This window comes from Lissotriton vulgaris, chromosome 5 (genome assembly GCF_964263255.1).
Source record: "Lissotriton vulgaris chromosome 5, aLisVul1.2, whole genome shotgun sequence".
NCBI lineage: Eukaryota > Metazoa > Chordata > Amphibia > Caudata > Salamandridae > Lissotriton > Lissotriton vulgaris.
This window is the reverse complement of record NC_141693.1, coordinates 1,193,958,991-1,193,980,781: the sequence shown is the minus strand read 5'-3', so window position 1 is coordinate 1,193,980,781 and position 21,791 is coordinate 1,193,958,991.

Genomic DNA, 21,791 nt, shown 5'->3' with positions numbered 1-21,791 from the left:
GAACGAAGGCCTGAGTTGTTGTCCGAGTTGCCCATATATCAGTCACGTATCATGGAGTATTCACAATCACATGGGGGCAATCAGTGGTTCTGTTATGACAATGTTTTTAGGAAGGCCAAGGAGCACGACCCAGCTTTGACCTGGGATTGTTTCGATTCCATTTCCTGGCAAAAAATGGAGAATTCAGGCATGTTAAAGGCACCATTGTCGGGGGGTACTGGGGGTGAGTTTTCCCGCCATTCGTCTGGGACGCCCTTTCGGACGGGTGCAGGTAACGAGCATCACTCGAAGTCGAGTGGCAACGCAGGTAAAAAGGGGATCTGTTGGAATTTTAACAGGGGGAAATGTACAAGGCCCCAGGGGTCATGCAAGTTTAGACACGACTGTGGGGGGTGTGGACAGTCCTCGCATCCTGAGACCATGTGTAGAGCCAAAACGGGTGATAACGGTGGTAGGGGAAGAGCCAAACAGGTCTGAAATAGTCCGAGGGGCGCCTTTACCTACCCCGGTTGATACCATGGCAATGATTCCTTGGCTCAATGAATACCCGGATCATGTCTCCGCTGGGGTGTTGCGAGACGGGTTTTCGTATGGTTTCCGCATTCCTGTGGGGAATTTTCAGGGTAAGGCACATTGTAAGAACCAACTGTCGGTTCTGCAGAATACGGCGGTGGTACAGGTAAAGATTGGGAAAGAGGTGACTCGAGGGCGGGTTGCCGGACCATTCGATACACCGCCAGTTGCTAACTTTGTTTATTCCCCCTTAGGAGTGGTCCCCAAGAAGGACCCGGGTGAGTTTAGACTTATACATAATTTGTCAGCCCCACGAGGTCTTTCCGTGAATGATGCGATAGACCCGGAAGTGTGTTCGGTGCGGTACGCATCTTTCGATGAGGCCGTCGCCATGTTGAATCGCCTGGGGCCCGGAGCGCTGATGGCAAAATCGGACATCGAGTCAGCGTTCCGGTTGCTCCCGGTACACCCAGACGATCAGCGTCTCCTTGGTTTTATGTTTCAGGGTCGCTATTACATGGATAAATGTATGCCAATGGGTTGCTCCATATCTTGTGCTTATTTTGAAAAATTCAGTTGTTTTCTGCAATGGGTATTCACGAGAAAGACGGGGTTCCAGCATGTTATGCATTATCTTGATGATTTTCTGTTCCTGGGGGCAGCCGGGGATCCAGAATGTGGACAGGCTTTAAATGAATTTTGTGGCTTGATGAGTCATTTTGGTGTGCCATTGGCACCAGGTAAGACTGTGGGGCCATCGACTTCGCTCGAGTTTCTTGGAATAGAACTCGATTCAGAAGAAGGTTGCTTTCGGCTACCCAAGGAAAAGGTGGTGAAATTCAGGGCCTCCCTTGAAACATGTATTCGGGAGACTAAGGTGAACTTACATCAATTGCAGCAAACTGTGGGTCAGTTGAATTTTGCCCTTAGAGTAATGCCAATGGCCCGCCCCTTTTCCCGCTCGATCGCACAAGCCATGGTCGGTCTTAAAGAGGGACACCACCGCACGAGGCTCTCGGCTGAGATTCGTCAGGACATGCGCATTTGGTTGGCATTCCTGGCGGATTTCAATGGTCGAATTGTTTGGAACAAGCCGGCGGTGTCCTCCGAGGAGCTGGGGCTGTGGACAGATTCGGCGGGGAGTATAGGTTTTGGCGCAATATTCGGAAAGCAATGGTCGGCTCAAAAATGGCCGTCATGGTGGCACGAGTGCGGGCTGACGAGTAACATTGCTTTTCTCGAACTTTTCCCTATTTTGGTGGCCCTGAAAACATGGCCTGAGGGGTTTCGGGATCACTATGTGGTGTTCTGGTCCGATAACATGACCGTGGTTGAGTGTATCAATAGTCAGGCTGCACGATGCAAATGGATTCTGAGATTGCTCAAAGAAATTGTGTTATTGTGTATGCAATTGAATGTGCTCTTTAGGGCAAGACATGTGCCGGGGGTACAGAACCAAGCGGCTGATGCGCTTTCTCGTTTCCGTATGCAGGCCTTTTGGGGTTTTCTGCCCACAGTGGACCCGGTGGCGGCACCCTTTCCCGAAGCTCTCTGGTCTCTCGGTGCCCCGAACTACAAAACCTCGTGGGAGAGAGTTTAGCACCCAGGACAAGGAAGGCATATGAAGGGGCGTTCCATTCCTATTGGTCCTTTTTGGGTGCTGCTAGGGGGGAGCTTTGGGGCCAGGAAGAGTTTGTCGTTAAATTCTTGCTGTCTTTACATCAGGCAGGCAAATCAGTAGCTACGGCCCAGAGGCATCGGGCCGCCATTTCCTTTATGGCAAGGGCTCATGGGATCCAGGACCCGACAGCGTCTTTCGTTGTGCAGAAAGCGCTACGTGGGTGGCAACGCCTTGAGGGTCGCAGAGTAGATGAAAGGCACCCGATAGGTCTGGATAGGTTGGCCCTGTTATTATCCGTACTCCCTGCGACATGTTCATCCCAGTATGAAACAGTGTTATTCCGGGCCACTTTTGCGTTAGCATTCCATGGGGCGATGCGAGTGAGCGAACTAGTGGCAAAGAACAAGCAGGATACGGGGGGAGGACTGTGCCGAGAGCACATTCAGGTTAAGGGGGAGACGATGATCGTCTCGTTTGTCAGGTCCAAGGCCGATCAGGGTGCGATTGGGGATTGCGTAGTCATACATCGGATTCCCGGATCTCCCATGTGCCCTGTGGTTTGCGTAGAGGAATATTTAGCGCAGAAGGCGGCATCATGGGGGGGGACCTTGTTGAGACACGCTGATGCCACCCCACTGACGAGGTTTCAGTTCCAGCGGGTGCTTACAATGGCAATTTCGGCCGCGGGCTTGAACCCCGGCGAGTTTGGGACCCATTCCTTTCGGATAGGGGCTGCTACTGAGGCTACAGCCAGGGGTCTGAGTGTGGAAAAAGTGAAACAATTGGGGCGTTGGTCCTCGAATTGTTACAAAAGGTATGTGCGGTTGCACATGTTGTGAAGCTGATATCATGTACTCACGCTTCTTGTTTTTGTTTGGTTTACAGTTTCGCAAGCTTACGAGGCGGGCGGACTGTGCAGTCGACCCGACACCTGGGAACCAGCGGTCAAAGATCACCGGCTGAGGGAAAAGTGGTGTGGGTCGTGGGCCACTCATATGTGAGGCGTGCCGCGGACGTATTCAAAGCAGGTGACATGATTCACATGGCTGGGGAATACGGGTACAGGGTGACCTTCTACGGAAGGGGCGGGCTCTGTATTGACCAGTTTCAACCTTTCTTCGAGGGTTTGTTAGGGCGGACAAGGTCACCGCCGTCTATAGTCATAGTGCATCTTGGGGGCAATGACTTGGTGACCACTGGTAGACGACTACTTCTTGAGGCGATACTATCCACAGTAAGTTGGTTGGCGAGAAGAGTTCCAGGGGTCACGATTGCATGGTCCCATATGATTCCACGAAAGATGTGGCGGGGGGCGAATTCTGTGTCTGCTATAAATCATTCAGTGAAGAAGGTAAATAACAAATTGGGTAGACTGTTCCGTTCAAATTCATTGCATTCGATTCCTCATGGTTGTATTAGGGGAGACAGTATGTATCTAGAGGATGGGATGCATGTGTCCCGGGTGGGGAATTCGTTACTCATAGGAGACCTCGTAGCATGGCTAGGGAGTTTACAGCATGACCTTTAGGTAGGAGTTTTTGGGGGAGTCCGGATAGCCGGTCAACTATCCGGCCTGTGGCGGTAAGGTCATGATCGGTGAGCAGTAATTGGAAGATCCCTATGGGGGGGGCGTCACCCATTACGGATGGGAGCGCCCGGGGGGAGGTGGCCATTGGCCCCTCAATGGGGAGGCGGTCCCTTCTAAGGAGGGGACGCCGAAAGGAAAGGGAAGGCGGTCAAGGCCCCTCCCTGGATAGGAGGGGCTACGGGCCCCTCCTGGGAATTTCCCGGGGCCACGACATCTGCGACGGCAGATGTGGTAAGTTGTGTGGGGTGGGGAGGGGGGTCTACGCTACCTTCTAGACACCTCACACGAGTCCTCGGACGACCAATAAGATGGCGTCGAGTTAATTGGGGCCCCCGTCAAGAAAAGGGAAATTGGTAAGTGCACATGAGGTAGGTGCAGCCCTCTGTGCAGCCGCCCCTCACAAGTGAGGCCGGAGTTCTGGTTTAGGGATCTGACACCGGTTACGACCTTGCCGTTGGCCCTTAACGTTAGGATGTACAATTTCAATTTAAAATGCATTCGTAGGATGTTAGTATCGGCTAGGAGAACCTTTGTATTAGAAATATGTTAAGGTCAGCCAAAACATCGTAATGTGGAAATGAAATTGTACATGATATGAAACTGTTATTTTAATGTTTTAATTTTGTTTCATATTTTAATGAATACGGCCGGGAGGGTAACTCCCTCCCGCCTTCCAAAAGTTCAGAAATGTTTCCGTATTCCCATTCTTGGGGATTGTGTTGAGAGGGGGTGGCGGGTATCTCAGCCATATGGAAAGGGGCGACCACTCGGTCCCCCCGAACGTATGGTGGAGTACCACGATCCCCCCGGGAAGCCATCTTGGGCGGGAGGCGAGTCTCGGCTGGTATGCCCAAAGCGGCGTAGCCGGGGCGCGCTGTTTCCCGCCCAAGAGTGGGTTGTCCTAGACACCGAAGCCGCCAGCCACGCCCCCGGAGGCGGGCGGAGGCGGGTTTACGCCCGCCCGAAGAAGGATAAGAGGAGCGACGAGCCATGGATGCATCCTCTTGTTCCTGTGCTCTGAAGCTGCACCTCCCCGCTGCACGTGAGCTCGAGACGGAACAAAGAGCCAATTTTGACCCACCCACCAGCCCCTGAGGACAGCAAGTTGTTTTTGAAATAAAGTTATATGATGTGATAATTCTTTTCTTTCAGGTCGTTCTAAGTAAAGTTATGATTCAATATGCAATAAAGTGGATATTTTGTTTAATCTGTGTTACCGAATAAAGTATTTGCACTTAAGTTGGTCAGTAATGTTTAGCAGTTCATACTTGGAATAATTTTGTCCTTTTCTTTAGTTTCTCTAGTTTAGTTTGTCGTATTTATTATTTGGTCGGGCGGTAAGGTCATGATCGGTGAGCAGTAATTGGAAGATCCCTATGGGGGGGGCGTCACCCATTACGGATGGGAGCGCCCGGGGGGAGGTGGCCATTGGCCCCTCAATGGGGAGGCGGTCCCTTTTAAGGAGGGGACGCCGAAAGGAAAGGGAAGGCGGTCAAGGCCCCTCCCTGGATAGGAGGGGCTGCGGGCCCCTCCTGGGAATTTCCCGGGGCCACGACATCTGCGACGGCAGATGTGGTAAGTTGTGTGGGGTGGGGAGGGGTGTCTACGCTACCTTCTAGACACCTCACACGAGTCCTCGGACGACCAATAAGATGGCGTTGAGTTAATTGGGGCCCCCATCAAGAAAAGGGAAATTGGTAAGTGCACATGAGGTAGGTGCAGCCCTCTGTGCGGCCGCCCCTCACAAGTGAGGCCGGAGTTCTGGTTTAGGGATCTGACACCGGTTACGACCTTGCCGTTGGCCCTTAACGTTAGGATGTACAATTTCAATTTAAAATGCATTCGTAGGATGTTAGTATCGGCTAGGAGAACCTTTGTATTAGAAATATGTTAAGGTCAGCCAAAACATCGTAATGTGGAAATGAAATTGTACATGATATGAAACTGTTATTTTAATGTTTTAATTTTGTTTCATATTTTAATAAATACGGCCGGGAGGGTAACTCCCTCCCGCCTTCCAAAAGTTCAGAAATGTTTCCGTATTCCCATTCTTGGGGATTGTGTTGAGAGGGGGTGGCGGGTATCTCAGCCATATGCCCTCGGCCCTCTCAAGTCTGTTATGTAAGTGTTTTACGCTGCCTCATTATTAATGTGGGCAAGTTTTCAAAGCTCTTAAGTCAGGCGGAACTGCACATTGCAGGAAATGTCAGTATGTTACGTTGGGGAAAGATGCAAACAAATAAAAATAAACACAAGAATTCCAAAATACACTAATTCAGACCAATGATTTAAAGTAGTAGAGCAACACTTTCTCTCCAACGTGGTTTCTCTAATCCAATACAGGGTTCTTTAGGAGGGTCTTGTAACTAGTTATATGTGATCACTACCTGGTGATCTACAGCTCACGGGAGGTGCTCTGCACACATCAGAACTCAAAGTGAACATATTTAGCTCTTAAATTCCCACTCCAACATTATGCAGGTATGCTGAAAACCAACATACAGGGTGAGCTTGCCTCCAAGATAAGCAGGAGTGCTGGTTGTGATAGATTTGCAAATGATGCAGCTGGTCTTGAAGATGGTGTATTGCTGGCAATGTGAACCAAAGCACTTCCATCAGATTGATGTGATGTGATCATATTTCTTTAGGCCATGGATAAGATGTGCTGAAGCATGTAGGATGCCCCTACAGGGTGCCAGTGTAGAGTCTGTGAGGCCATGGAGTATGTCACTTCTTAAATACAGATAATAGACTTCAACGGCATGAACATTAGTTCTAAAGTTGCTTTCTGGAGGATACAGTTTGCTATTCTTTAGAAGGGAGAGCTGGTACCAGGCTTTCCTTGTGTTTTTTGGTAACATGTTCCTCGAGTGAGAGGTTGGTTTTCAGAATAAATCAAAGTGATTTGGGAATCAGTGAGAGTTTGGGTTTGAAGCAGTCGCGTGTCATATCATTCAGACAGGTTTGCACTGTATCCTGACTATTGTTCTAGACTAATAGCAGGCGTTCTGTCTTGGTTGGGTTGAGCTTCAGTTAGGCACGTCTGGGTAATGTGCAAGCAGCGTTTCACGCATTGGCTCTCCAAAGCAGAGGAGACTTAAGTATAGTTGTTTCATCAGCAGATTGGTTTTAACTGTGAGAAGAGCATCAAGAGGCTTCATGTGGAGGTTCAAGGTGGCAGGAGACAATAAGCAGCTCTGTAGGGCTCTACAGCTGATGGGAGTCTATTGGGAGCCGGAGCTGCCTTTATGAAGAAACTGGTGTCAGTTGGAGGAGAACCAGTAAAAGACATTGATGATGAATCTCATTTGTGACTCGAGGGAGGGATGCTAGACTGTTGAAGGCAATTTACAGAAAGAGGAGGATGGGGGGGTCGTCTTCATCTGTGGTTAAAAGTGCATCATTTACAATGTGTAACGGAGCGGTCCATGTGCTGCCGCATGATCTGAAGCCAGACTGGCAATCCATGCCGGAGATTATTAGCGTTGCTGTGATCTTGGAGTTTACCATAGACTGCTTTTTAGGTTTCGCCTGGCGTCCGCTGCGCAGCAGCGTTCGCGCAGGCGAAATCTAATGTTAGAACAGTTCTGGCTTGGGTCCCGCCTTCTCTTCCATTGGCTAGCTCCATAAATGGAGGCTAGCCATTGGAAGAGCGATCTGTCCGTCATTGCCGGAGCAGATTCGTGGGCGTTCCCGCGATTTTTCCTCATCCCGCCCCCTTGCGATCGTCATGCGGCGGTGGGCGGGTTTTCTTTTTTTTTTTCGGTCATGTTTTTGTCTTTTTCGAAGTGTCTTCTGTTGGAGTGGGCTGCGAGATTTAAGTTGCCAGGAAGTACTGTGTATTTGCGATCTGGTAAGCAGCATTTTGTTTCTAATATCTATCCCTATGTACGTCTAGCTCGCCTCATGTTGTCTCCCTGTCTGTGTCTCCGTCTTGTTGTCTCTGTTGCCCCCGTTTCATGTCCTTTCCAATGGAATGCTTTAGTCGGCATGTTTACGTTGTTTCTGTGCTACGTCTATCTCGCCTCATGTTGTCTCCCTGTCTGTGTCTCCGTGGTGTTGTCTTTCTTGCCCCTGGAAGAAGTCCAGGTGAGTGCTCCCCTTCCCTCCCGCTGTCCATGTGCCCGTTCCCGCCCCCCTTCCGCTGTCCGTGTGCCCGTTCCCGCCCCCCTCCCGCTGTCCGTGTGCCCGCTATTGGCATTGTAAATGACAATGCCATTTATTTATGTTTTCAAAACCAACACATAAATACAAATTTTGTTGTTTACAATGCCAATAGCTCAAACTTTTCACAAGGCGAAACCATTGCATTGTAAATGCTTGTTTCTTTTTATTTTTAGCTGTTATTTTGAAAATAAAGATGCCTAATACTAATAATAATTCGAGATGCTCAATTCTCAAAAGATGTTACAAATTGTCTTCAATATGTGTAATATTGATAATTTTAGTTTGGTTAATTTTAGCTGTCATTTTTCCTTTCGGAATAGATAAAGAAGTGTATAATGCTAACATGACTAGTAAAATTTTAGATAATCATGACAAAACTGATAAGACTAACAGAATTATTGTACATAACCCTGAGATTCATCAAGATAGATCTGTTGGAGATTTTTCTAGCAATACCTTCTCAAGACTTTTATCTGAATATGTTAAGGTGATGGACGCAAAAGATTGTTACATCTGTGTGAAATTACATACTTCTGTGTCTGAAGGTGTTATGTATAATATGCTTCCTCTTACTTATGGCATAACCTGTAGTGTAATAGCTAGTTTGTTTTATAAGACTGGACGTTTAGTATACTTTCATTCTGATTTTGATGAGATTTTTGCAAATTTAAAAGTTGAAAACAACTTGAATAAAGTGAGACCTGCTAAACAGATGAGGGCATTTTTCTCAACAACTAGTGAACTTACTTATGAGAATGTTTTTAGAAATAATTTAACATGTAAATTGAGAACTGAAGAGAAGTCGTTCTTAAATATGGTGGAAGAGAGAAGGGCAATTTACAAGCGAAATGAGATGCTGAAAACTACTAAGTCAGAATTTTGGCAGATTGAAGATGAAAAGTTCAATGGTATAAATGAAAATGTTGCAATTAACATAGATAAACCTGTTAGTGGAAAATTGTGTATAAGAAGAGATAATACTTTATATGATAATTATTTTGTTGGTGCAAGTCAATGTGAAGACACTTATCGTACTATAGTGGGTTGGGGATTTAAAGGAGGTAAAGATCCAATTTTTCCTGGAATTTATTTTGTTTGTGGGAATAAAGCTTATTACAGTCTCCCAGACCACTGGTATGGGACATGTTATGTAGGTTTAGTTTTTCCCAAAAAAATTCATGTAAATAGAAATGCAAAAGGTTCGTTTGAAATTGGAAATCACTTGAATAGATTTAGAAGAGAGAGCTTTACAGAAATAATGGGAGATATATTTGGTGCGTTAATACCTATGGTAGGAATAACCCTGAATGCAAACAAAATTAGAAAAATGTTCACAATTGTTGATAGATTGTCAACAGACACTGCAAGTGGATTTCAATTAGTGAACACAGAACTTATTGCTATGAGGACTATGGTGATGCAGAATCGTCTTGCATTAGACATTCTGCTAGCAAAAGAGGGTGGAGTCTGTGGAATTTTACATGTTCAACATTGTTGCACATACATACCTGATAAAAGCCAGAATATAGAAATGTATATAAAGAATATTACTGAGATACATAATGAGGTAGAACCGTTAGAAGACGAGAGTTTTTCAGAACGCTTAAGTAAAAGATTTTTAGCAATTAAAAATTGGTTTCAAGAGATTGGTAGTTCAATTATAGGTAAAATAGTTTTTCCTTTAATAATTATAGCTATAGTGATACTTTTGTTGAAAATTAGTTGCATGATTCACAAGAGAAGAAAAAATGTTATAGAAAAGAAAATAATGTGTAATCTAAGGAAGGAAAAGGAAAAGGAAATCGAATTAGAAGAGTTTCGTAGAACTCAATATGAGAAATGCAGAAAATCAGGCGAATCTAAAGTCTAGAAATACTAATATTAAGAAAGTCCAAAACATGTTCAAGGGTTGAAAATTTATAAATTTTGGGCATTATTTGGTGATTTAGAAATCACCAGATGAGGGTGTTGATGGAGCAAGGTAAAGAACAAGATTTTGTTCAAACTTGTGAAGTTAATCTCTCCTAACAAAGTAATCAGATTAATAAGCTTGTGGTGAAATTATTAATCAACTTAGTTTAAGAATACATTCATCATTATACGTGGGATACACTAATGTGCTTTTATGTTGTAAACGCAAAGAAAATAATAAACTAACGTTGTCTATTGTCTTTGTCAGTATCAAATGCGACAGTCAAATTAATGGCATGTGCTTATTTTATGTGCTTATGTTATGTCTTTTTGTGATAAAAGCTTATGGAGTTCCTGCGGTTCGAAAAGGAGAAGTAATTATAATGCTGCATTTATGTGCTTTTGCTAGGTAACATAATTAACAGGATTAATTAGTCAGGGGGGGTAACAGAATGGGTCTCAATTTTTAATTAATTAATGTTTTGTGTTTGTTTAATAATAGTTTCCAAAGTGAGGCCTAAATATGGTTCAGAAAAAATGGCTGACAGAGCTGCAGGCGCAAAAACTTGTCCAGAGTGAATTCTTTACACATGCGCAGTTGTGAAGATATTTACTGCAGTCATCGTGAAATAAAAAGCAGTTCTTTGGTCGCATTGAACGTGCTCATGGAAAGATGACCCAAGGACAGGAACTTAATATGTCTGACAAGGTTAGGAAGTTGATGTTCGAAGCTCGAGAATAAAGTATCATTTTTGAGGAAGCAGAGAGTAACGTGGAAATGAAAGACAATAGGGCTTATATGAAGCCTGGACTTGGTCAAGAGTTGGATGACCTAATAATTTTATCGTGGTCTGACATAGGACAACCAATGAAAAGCTTGGATTCACTGAAAATAATGTAAAATGTAGAAAGTTTAGCTAGAGAGAAAGGTATAAAGTCTGACACTATGAGCAAGGAAAAAACTCTTACTTTCCGATTCCGGAGTGTTGTGACATGCTGATGGACCTTTGGCGCATGTAAGGACAGCAGACTTTAATTGATTTTTCCGTTTTAGGTGACGAGAGGAATAGACAGGGAAATAGACTTAGGGAATGGAAATAGACATTTTACTAATATTTCATGTTTCTGAGCTTGCTTTTTAAATGTCAGTTTTAAATTCACTTCCTTATTAAAATGCTGCTTTCTTATTTGCTTATAAAATAAAGATTCTAAAATGTTAAATGCTTTTTCTTTATGAGAAAATAAGTTAATAAAAATTAGATTTGAAAGGACAAGCTGGTCTTGTTTATTCATGGTCTAGTTTCCATCAGTTGATTTATTCGCCATAAGTGATTTGATTTATAGGTAATAAATGATTTAAACCATGGTAATGAAAAATAAACTGCAGCTGTATATAATAGAGTAAATATTATGTGAATAGATTATTAATCAAATTACCTGATTCAGTTGCTCAAAAATTATCTAATTGGTGTTATGGGCCTGTATATGTGTTTAATAATTAATGGTGAGTATTGAGGTGATAGGTAGCGTTTGTGAGACAGTTTTTCAATCAGAACGCTGGATCACAAAGCACCTACTCGGATACACACATTGCGAAGCCCAAGTGATAAAAAGTTGGGGAAGTAGGCCAAGCACAGTTCCACTGTCTGGTGTTGTGGGTAAACTCGAAGTTAGGCAACTTGCTGCATTGATGAAGCCTAGGCAAACTTTGTAGAAGATTCCATTGTCAGGTATCCTAGTCCACATTGAGTTTGATACCTTTTACCATTTGGTGCACAGCTGAAGTAGACTCATCGAGGCAGTAACAAAGAATTTGGAAATATTTAAAAGCAAGGAGTGGACAGAAAGTACTGCAAAGGCCAGACCAGCTCTTATCTTTAATGATGTTGCAATGTAATTCTGCCACTTACTTGAGATGGCACAAAATTATAGAAAATTATATGGAAACACATTTCCAATAACCTCCTTATGTCTAGCATGAGCAACAATTCTTCCTCAGTCAAAGAAGAATTCAGATAGCAACTAGCAAGTCTAAATCAGAAGAAAAGTGAAAAACAGAAGGTACCTTCTGCAGAAAATCTGGACTCGGGAATACCACCAGCTTGTCTGGGAAGGACATTAAAAAAGGGTTCTAAAAAAAAAAAAATAACAAGCCCCCAGCTGACGTATTCTTATGCCAGAAAATTAGACACTAATAACAAGAGCTTGTAGGAGGTCAACCGTGTCCAGAGGCTCAAACAGCTCCTTTTTGCAGAGATTGCAGTGCAATGGGCCAATCCCACGAAGGGACTGGTAAGTGAATTACAGGCCTTTTTACAAACAAGCTCATCAGTTATCTTGTAATCACCAGCACTAAAGACTTCATTTGTGGGTGTCTGAATGCCGTAATGGTGATCCACTGCGACCTCAGGGTAGAGAATGCTAGCCCCATTACAAAGCCACCCCTTAAAAAGTCTAACACTAAAGATAAACCTCCTGAGGTAGGATTTACATTCCTCTTCCCACACCATTTTTCAAACGTCCTCCAGTGACTGGCATAAGATTTCAAAGTCAATGGCGACACAACAGCTGAACAGTTGTAGCTACTTCAGCCGAGTCTCACCACTTGGAGATTTACTCCCTCAAGTGACAACTGTGGTATCTTCCATCTACTGCTGGGATATCGCACTCATCACCCTCCTGTCCCACTGTACGCCTTGGAACACTCGGTGGTGACATCACTTAGAATGTCACCACTGCAAGCGTTCCAAGGCGAGCGCCGGAGGAGCCAGGAGACCGGCAGTTGACGAGGTTTTACTTGTCAGCTGTGGCTGAGGTCATCTAATTATTACTTGAACTAATAAAGACTGTTTCAAACCACCTTACGTCTTTCTCCTCCTTGGGAAGTTACTACACTGGTGACAAGGGTAAACTGAAGAACAAACAGCGACCTCAACACGCGACTAGAAGTGGAACACAAAGTGAGCTTTTAAGTAGGAAAAGAAGAAGCAATAAAATTGTACAAGAAGGCGACTCTGGCGCATCCATCACGTCTCTACCCACAAAATTTAAAACGAAAAGCAACGGAGTGTTAAGCAGAATAAAACCCCGGAACATTGCGCAGGATGTTAAAAGGACTTACCGGGTGAGTGGCATCGAAGGGACAATAGAAAAAAACCTAGCAGGGTATTTGAAGAGACTTTGCAGAGCGTTTGGTGACAGCAGGATGGATGTCCTTGACCGAGACTGGGCTGGTGATTGACGTGTTTATTGGCGCTGAGGAAGGAGGTGTTCGGGCAGCTGAGAGGAACATCATTGACAGCCTGAATGAGAGCGGTGTGGCTTGTGAGGTTACACGATGACCTACAACAGACGGAAAGTGGTTCTCCGTGAGCGAGGCTTGGCTGTGCTTGACAGCGCGACCTGCGACATCGGAATGAGGCACAAGGCATGAGGGGAAGTCGGATCCATTGGTGAGTGACGGCGCTAACGAACAAGTGGTGCGAAGGAGTCAGGAGATTCTGCGAGCTCGCTGAGGAGGAAGACAGCGTGTGGGAGGTACAGCTGTTGCACGCCTTTTCCTGGAACTATTCGAGGCTGTGGCAAGTCGAGAGGATTTGACTGTATAGCTGTTGCACGCCTTTTCCTGGAACTATTCGAGGCTGTGGCAAGTTGAGTGGATTTGACTGTATGAAATATAGAGGTGTGTCTTCGTCATCCGGTGGCATTTCTGGTCATGTGGTGAACAAAGGAAGATCTGAGCTGTACCTAAGCTAAAATAGACACTGACTGTCTTCGAACTAAGATGTGAAACTGCCATCTAGTGGGTTCAATTGTGAACCGCTGCCCTCCTCTAGACATAGGTGTCAATGTGCTTTGTGAAACAGGGAGATATATTCAATGTCACCCCAGTAAAAATACATTTTGTGTTCCTTAACCAATTTAATACCCATAGGTGGACAAAATAGAGTGCAGTTCAGAGATAGAATACAGATTGTTTTTGTGCAACATGCAAAACGTGACGCCTCACCCTTTCTTCCTGACGAGCCCAGGGGAACCTAACATACAGTGGAAAAAGGTGAATTATGCAGTTGTGTGCAGGCAAATTTTAGGGTTGGAAAGAAAAGTGGCTTTGTTGTCGTATTATTAAGGGGCGGAGGGAGAAGTAGTGTTGGAGGACTTCCCAGAGCTAGGTGCACAAGAAGCCAGGGGTTTGAATGAGTTAGAAATAAGTCTGAAGAAATTGGACCTACACTACCTACCCAAGACTAGCACTATAATGGAGCGATACCATTTTGGTAAAAGAGGTCAGAAGGAAGGGGAATCTATAGAAGACTTTGTGTCAGATTTAAGCAAACTGGCTGCAACGTGCAAGTTCGGGGGTGAATGTGAAGAAAGAATCAGGGACCAGTTTGTGCTAGCGTGCAGGACAGAACGTGTGTGTGAGGAGTTGTGGCTAAAAGATGACCCACCACTTAGAGAGGTACTGATAGTTGTCAAGCAAGTGGAACACATGATTCAATGTGTTAGTGAAATTAAACTAGACAGTGAAGGTAAGGCCAGCGAGAACAAGGTCAAGGTGAGCGAGGTGACGACAGAAAGTGACAGTGTGTTAGAAGTCAAAGAACAGAAATGGGACACAAAGAGCAGAAGGAGAACAAAGCAGGATGGTCATTCAAAGGCAATTGCTATAGGTGTGGGAAGCAAGGGCACATGGCAAGTGATAAGGATTGCCCTGCGCTTAAATACATGTGCAACAAATGTGGCAGGAAAAGTCACTTTAGGCAGTACTGCAGGAGTGGTCAAGGCTATAAGAAGGTGGGAAAGGACAGTACCGCTAGGGTGTGTGATGAAATCGTCCTGCAGGTACAGAGTGGTCAAGTCAGCAATCCCAAAGACACTATAAAGGTTGAAGAGACTGGGGTAGAAGCAATGTTTGATTCGTGCTCAAAATTGACGATCATAAATGCAAATGAATTTGAAAGGGTGTCCAAAGGCAAAATCAAGTTGAACAGAATGGATGTAAGGTCAGGGGACTATGGTGGGCAACCCATTAGAATGAAGGGTTACTTCTGGGGCACAGTAGAGTATAAAGATAGACTGCCGTCTCCAAAGTCTATTTGTCCTCGGTGGGAGACAACATTCTAGGGTGGCAGGCCCAAAAATAATTAGGCATTTATCTTAACCCAAACAAAACCCCACAAATCTTAATACAGGAAGTGGAGGAAACTTGGAAGGGCATCGAAGCATAGTTCAAAGAGGTATTTAGTGGCGAATTGGGATGCCGGAAGAATTACTCCCACAAGATAAAGCTTTAAGCACATGCAGTACCGGTTGTAGCAAAAGTTAGGAACCTACCCATAGCGATACAGGAGGCAGTTAGGATTGAACTGGAAAAATTAGGCGGCCTAGGGGTCATAGAACCAGTGGAGGCAACGGAATGGCTGGCGACGATCGTCGCAGCGAGGAAGAAGGATGGTTCAGTCCGTCTATGCATTGACCTCAGGGCACTTAACAAGGGGGTTGTGGTTGACAAATTCCCACTGCCTAACATCACACAAATGATGAGCATGCTGGAAGGAGCTAAAGTGTTCTCAACACTGGAACTGACCTCGGCCTACTTCTAAATCAGGCTCCATGAAGACTTGCAGGAACTTACAGCGTTCGTGACGCTCATGGGAGCGTTCAAATTCAAGAGAATGCCGTTTGGGTTAGTCTCTGCCGCAGCGGTATTCCAAAGGGTCATGGGCAGCATTCTGAGAGGCATTCCCGGCGTCTTATGTTATCAAGATGATGTGCTTGTGTTTGGAACAGACGACAAACAACACAACACAAGGTTGAGGCAAGTACTGGCGAGGTTTAGAGCGCAAGGACTCACAGCGAGGAGAGAAAAGTGTAGGATTGGGTGCAAAGAACTGGACTTCTTGGGACACAAGGTGGAATTCGACCTAAAGCTGAACTCCAGAACACCATAACCAACTTAATTCCTCCGAGGAACAAAGATGAAATAAAGTCATTTATGGGTATGCTGGAATTCTACAGCAAATTTGTACGGAACTTCGCAGGCAGGACATATGCCATATGCCGGTTGCTCAAGAAAGATGTAGGATTCAGCTGGGACTAGGAGTGCCAGAGAGAATTTGAAGATGTGAAGACAGCACTTGCAGAGGCACCCAGCCTTAAAGCATTCATACCCAATAGGAAGACAGTAGTGACAACCGACGCGAGCTCGAAAGGACTCGGAGCAGTCCTTACACAAGATGGGGAATATGGAGAAGAAACAATAGCCTTCGCGACAAGATCCCTGCAGAAGTCTGAGATCAACTACTCCGTAATTGAGAAGGAGGCCCTGGCGGTACACTGGGCCATGAGCAAGTTCAGAGACTTCATCTGGGGCACAAAGTTCATTCTATGAACAGACCAAAAGCCATTGGTCGAAGTATTCAACAAGAAGGGACTCGACGGAGGAGCTTAGCGTGCATCCAAGATGGTCGCGTGAGCTGTGAGCTCCCGAGACCCTCGCTGCCTCCACCGACTATCCTGGCACTAATCCTGTTTTAGACGACGGGTTCTTCTAGCCGCGACTCTCCTGATCTGGAAGACCCTTTTCAGAATTTGATTTGGACGCCGGATGCCTGACTTGCTCCTTCCTGGAGCCTAGAGGCCTACATCGTGGCTCATCCCGGACCTTGGGCATTGGGAGCACCCCGAAAGTAGTTGAACATCAACGGCCTGAGGCATGAGACGGCTGCCCGGGGCCTACTTTCGGTTTTGTTTTTCCTTGGCCGCGAGGATTGGAGATAGCTGTTTTTGAGCTTGCTGGCGACTGCAGCTCCCGGATTGATCCCCATTGACGCCCTGTGCTTCAATACTTTGTGGAGTTTTCCTTCGGGGGAGCCATTTATACCAGATCTCGAAAGCCCCGGCGGGGCGGGCAATTTGCCATGGCGGCTAAGTCTGAGGGTGACAAACGGTCTCTTAAGACTGCAACTCGTGGTGGCGGGACCCAAGCCTCCATCATGGACAGATTTGCACGTAACAAGGGCTCGCCGAGTGGGACAGGTAAAACCTCGGAAGGCATGGGTAATGGCCCCCCAGAGTCGGAAGAACCGAATCTTCGAGACGTCATGGGTGCCATCGCCAGCATACAATCGTCGATGGGCCAACAATATGAGACCTTGGCAGCCAAGATCGACACAGTGGCGGTAGATGTGGGCCTGATCAGGGCAGATCTGGCTAAAACCAACAAGAGGGTGAAGTCGTTGGACATTAAGACTGCCAGTCTCACCACGGATATATCCGAGCTCCAGACTGAGGTTCGTACCCTTCAATCCTCTAGCGATCAGTTTGCTCGCCGGCTCGAGGATTTTGAAGGTCGTGCTAGGCGCAACAACATACGCATAGTCGGAGTTCCGGAGACATCGGCGGATCAATCGACGGACCTTCTTGTTGAAGACCTGATCGTTAATCATCTTGCCCCTGAAGGCTTGAGCAAGCTATTTTCTGTGGAACGCGCCCATAGGATTCCGGGTGGCAGAAGCACACAGGGGACGGCCCCGCGGCCCATCATTGCGCGGATCTTTAATTATAGAGACAGAGACGCCATTTTGCAGGCTTCGAGGACTAACCGCCCCACCAGGTTTGAGAATGCCTGCGTCAACTTTTACCCTGACTTTACTCCCCTGGTGCAGAAACAGAGACTGGCGTTCTCCGAGGTGAAACGAAGGTTACGAGATTTGGGCATGAAATATGCCATGCTTTTCCCAGCTCGGCTGTGCATTGAACACAATGAGCGGGAGCTCTTCTTCGATATGCCTGAGGTGGCCAGTGACTGGTTGGACACTTTATCTACGCCTAGAGACAATGCGGATCACACTGGTGGTGCTGAAGGTGGCCGACGGGACCAGGAGGAGTAGAGGCACCGGTGTATGCCTCCATTGTACTGTGCTACGATGGTTTGTTCTCCTGTCTGGGTCGATGACTTTTATAATTCGGACCCTGGGGCGGCGGGGTGTTCGGGACTTCTCCTCCTCCGGGTGTATTTTTCCTTTCCATCTGTAGTTTAGTTTTTGGGGTAGGGCGACAGGCACACTGCTGAATGGGGTGGTTTTTTGGTTCATCGCAGGGGTGCAGGGAGGGGGGAGGGGGGTTGGCGGTTTCCTTTCTTTGTTCATATTGCATTTGGGGCTGCGTATTGTTGCATTTTCTGTGTTTCCTTCGTGGGGTTCGTGGACCTGCTTACTCACTTCCGGGATGGGGGGTAGGGGGCTACGGGTCTTGAGCTGGAATATCAAAGGCTTGGGGGACAAGATAAAGCGGGGGATTGTACTCCAGTATGTGAAACGTCATTCTCCCGACATCGTACTCCTGCAGGAAACGCACCTGGTTGGGAATACGTTCCATCCTATGAATTGGAGGGGCTACAGGTTGGTGGCACACTCAGGGTTTACTTCGGGCTCCAGAGGAGCTGGTATTATGCTTCGTAGTTCACTTCCCTTGGAGATTGACGACATGATATTGGATGACAGGGGTCGATATGCTGCAATTGTTGGGAGGTGGGAGGGAAGAACTGTGATTGTCCTTTCGGTCTATGTCCCCCCTGGCCTGCAGGCAACCACATTTGTTGACTTGGGTAAATTGTTGCTGGGGCTTCCCGAGGGGCTTCTAGTGACTTTAACTCGGTGATGGATGGTTCACTGGATCGGCATCCTCCCAGGGTTCTCACACCATCCCAATCCTGTCTTAGTGGGTTCCTGGACACGTTTGGTATTGTAGATTGTTGGCGGATGCTTCATCCGGGACAGGCCCAATATACCTTTCACTCTGGGGCGGACGGGAGCTTGGCTAGGCTTGATTATCTTCTTGTGCCCGCTGCCCAGGCCACGACGGTGCGAGAGGCCCGGCATTTGCCTAGAGGCATTTCGGACCACTCCCCGCTGTGGGTTCTTATTGATCTCCATCTGAATGCCGGGGGCCAGGTCGCCCCAGTTAATCCTTGGCATCTCCGGGCTCCGGAGACTAGAGTGGGGTTCGTTAAAGCCGTAGACCTTTACTTTGCTGAGAATGTGGGATCTGTGTCGTCCTCGCTGTCCCTCTGGGAAGCTTTTAAATCTGTGATACGGGGCCAAGCGCTGTCGCTTATCGCTAGCTCCAAGAGGCGACACAATGAGGAGGTTGAGCGGCTGGAGGCCGAGGTGGTAACTCTAGAGAGAGAGCTTGAAACTGGAGTCACGCGGGAGAAGTTGCATGTTCTGCAGTTAAAACGGTCCGATTATAAGGCCTTGGTCACGAATGCAGCGAAAGCCATGAGTCAGGAGCAAATGGGCCGTCTGTATGATGTGGGCGATAAAGCCGGGAAGTTGATAGCGTGGTTGGACAAACGAGAGAGATTGAGTCGTGTGGTGCCTGTGATTGAGCGAGTGGATGGGGTACGTGTGACGGATCCACTGGAGATAGTGGAGGAGTTTGCCTCCCACTTTCGCACGGTCTATGCTCCGGTCTCGGACCGGCCAGAGGAAGATTCTCGTCTTTTGCTTCGGGATATCGCCTTGCCTTGTCTGTCTGATTCTGATAGAGAGCTAATGGAGGCGGATTTTTCCACTGATGAAGTAGCGCTCGCTATTCGCTCCATTCGCTCGGGTAAAGCTACGGGTCCAAACGGCCTGCCCATCGAGCTGTACAAGTTATGCCTGGACAAAATGGCGCCCTATCTGGAATCTAGAGAGAGAGGCCTGCTTCCTCGTGATCAACGCCTTGCCTCCATTGTGGTGATTCCTAAGGAGGGTAAACCACATGAGTTCTGCACTTCGTACAGACCTATTTCTCTCCTAAATGTCGAACCTAAGGTCTTGGCGAAAGTGTTGGCCAACTGATTGATAACCGTGATAAGTGATCTGGTGCACCCGGATCAATCCGGTTTTATTCCTGCCCGTAATACCGCGCTGAATCTACGTCGCCTTCATGGCGTGCTGGCGAGGGCGGATACATTGCGTGAGCCGGCCATTTTGGTTTCGTTAGATGCCACCATGGCGTTTGACACTGTGGAATGGCCGTACTTATGGGCGGCTTTGGGTAAGTTTGGCTTTGGACCGGTGTTCATTGGCTGGGTCCGGTTGTTATATGAGGAGCCCTTGGCCCAAGTGGTCGTTAACGGTAGAGTATCGGCTCCCTTCGCTTTGGGTCGGGGTACGCGGCAGGGTGTCCCCTTTCCCCCTTGCTTTTTGCGCTGGCTCTGGAGCCTTTGGCGGCCTGGTTGAGATGGGAGCCCTCCCTTAAGGGCATCAGGTGGGCCCCCAGTTTTGAAGATCGCATCTCGCTCTATGCAGATGATATTCTTCTTTACCTTACTTCCCCTCGGAAATCCTTGGGAGTACTACTTGATGTCCTTAGCTCCTTTAGCAGGAATTCGGGACTAGTTATTAATTGGGCCAAGTCCTGCGTGTACTCGCTTACGGATGATGTCCCACTTGTACCACGTAATTGTCCGATACAGATCTCGTCCACCGGATTTAAGTATTTGGGCATCCACATTTCACGTGACCCGACTACTAGATACCGACTCAATTTGCTCCCCCCGCTCGCTCGGTTACGAGCAGACGTGAAAGCGTGGAGCAGGCTGCCTTTGTCCCTGTTGGTTAGGGCGGCCTTATTCAAGATGATGTCTCTTCCCAGGTTTTTGTATGCTCTCCAGAACACTTTAGACCTAGTGCCCTCCAGCTACTTTCAGGAGATAGAAAGCCTGCAAAGGAAACTGGTGTGGGCCGGTCGTCCCCGGATTGCCTTGGCCAAGCTTACGCTACCATGGTATGACGGCGGAATTGCGTTGCCGGATATCCGACGGTATTACTGGGCCTCTCAACTGAGCCCAGTTAACCATGCGATGTATGGTCCGGCTGCTAATCCGGCCTTTGCAATGGATAAATGGTTGCTTCTGGGCGGAGACTACAATAGGGCACTTTATTCGAAACGGTCTGACGTGGACCTAACCGGGCCTACAAAGGTCGCGGTACGGGTTTGGTACAACGCCACCGCTGCCACTGGTTGGTCGGATACCCTTACTCGGGCGACTCCACTCTATGCGTCTGAGAAGTTGGGAAAACTGTGGACGACTAAGGGGTTTGACAAATGGGATCTTATTGGAATCAGTGTGGTTGGTGATCTCTTCCGGAAGGACGAGATTAAATCTTTTGAGGAGCTGCGACGGGAATTTCAACTCGGCCCTCGCGAACACTTTCGTTATCTGCAAGTTCGACACGCCCTTTCTTCCGCGATGGTGCCTGGGACGCCCGTCCCGGATTCCTCGCCTCTGGAGGATAGAGTACTAGACGGGCATATCCCGGACAGTACGATTTCGCTAATATATAAGAAATTGATAAACCGTCGAGCGGACCTTCTTTTACAGCTTCGCACGTCTTGGACCGGCGATGGAGTGGAGATTGGCGATGAGGACTGGCAGGCGGCGATATCCTCTCCAAAGGAGGTGGCGATCTCAGCTCATCTGAGATTGGTGCAACTAAAAATCTTACACCGAGTGTACATGACGGGTCCTCGATTGTTACAGATGGGGTTTGTTTCGGATGCTTTGTGTAAACGTGGCTGTGGTATGGTGGGTACATTCCTCCATATCATATGGGAATGTCCTGCAGTAGCATCATTCTGGATTCGTGTGCATGGTGTTATGTCTGAGGTGACGGGTGTCTCGCTTCTGCCTGAGGTCCGGAGGTGTCTGTTAAATGTATGGAAACCCAACGACTATAATGTGGCCCAAACGCGGTGGGCCACGTTGGGTAACATGATTGCTAAACGTGACATTGCGCAATTGTGGGGGTCAGCAAAGCCACTGAGTCTGTCTGCCTGGTCTAGGAACATGGGTTGGTGCATGTTCCCCGAAAAAACAGTATACATTGCCAGGGGCAGGCCCAAAAAGTGGGGTAGAGTATGGGGTCAGTGGAATCAATACCGTGATGAGATCTGCACCCCTCCCTTTGAACCGCCTCCGGAGCGTCTACAGTC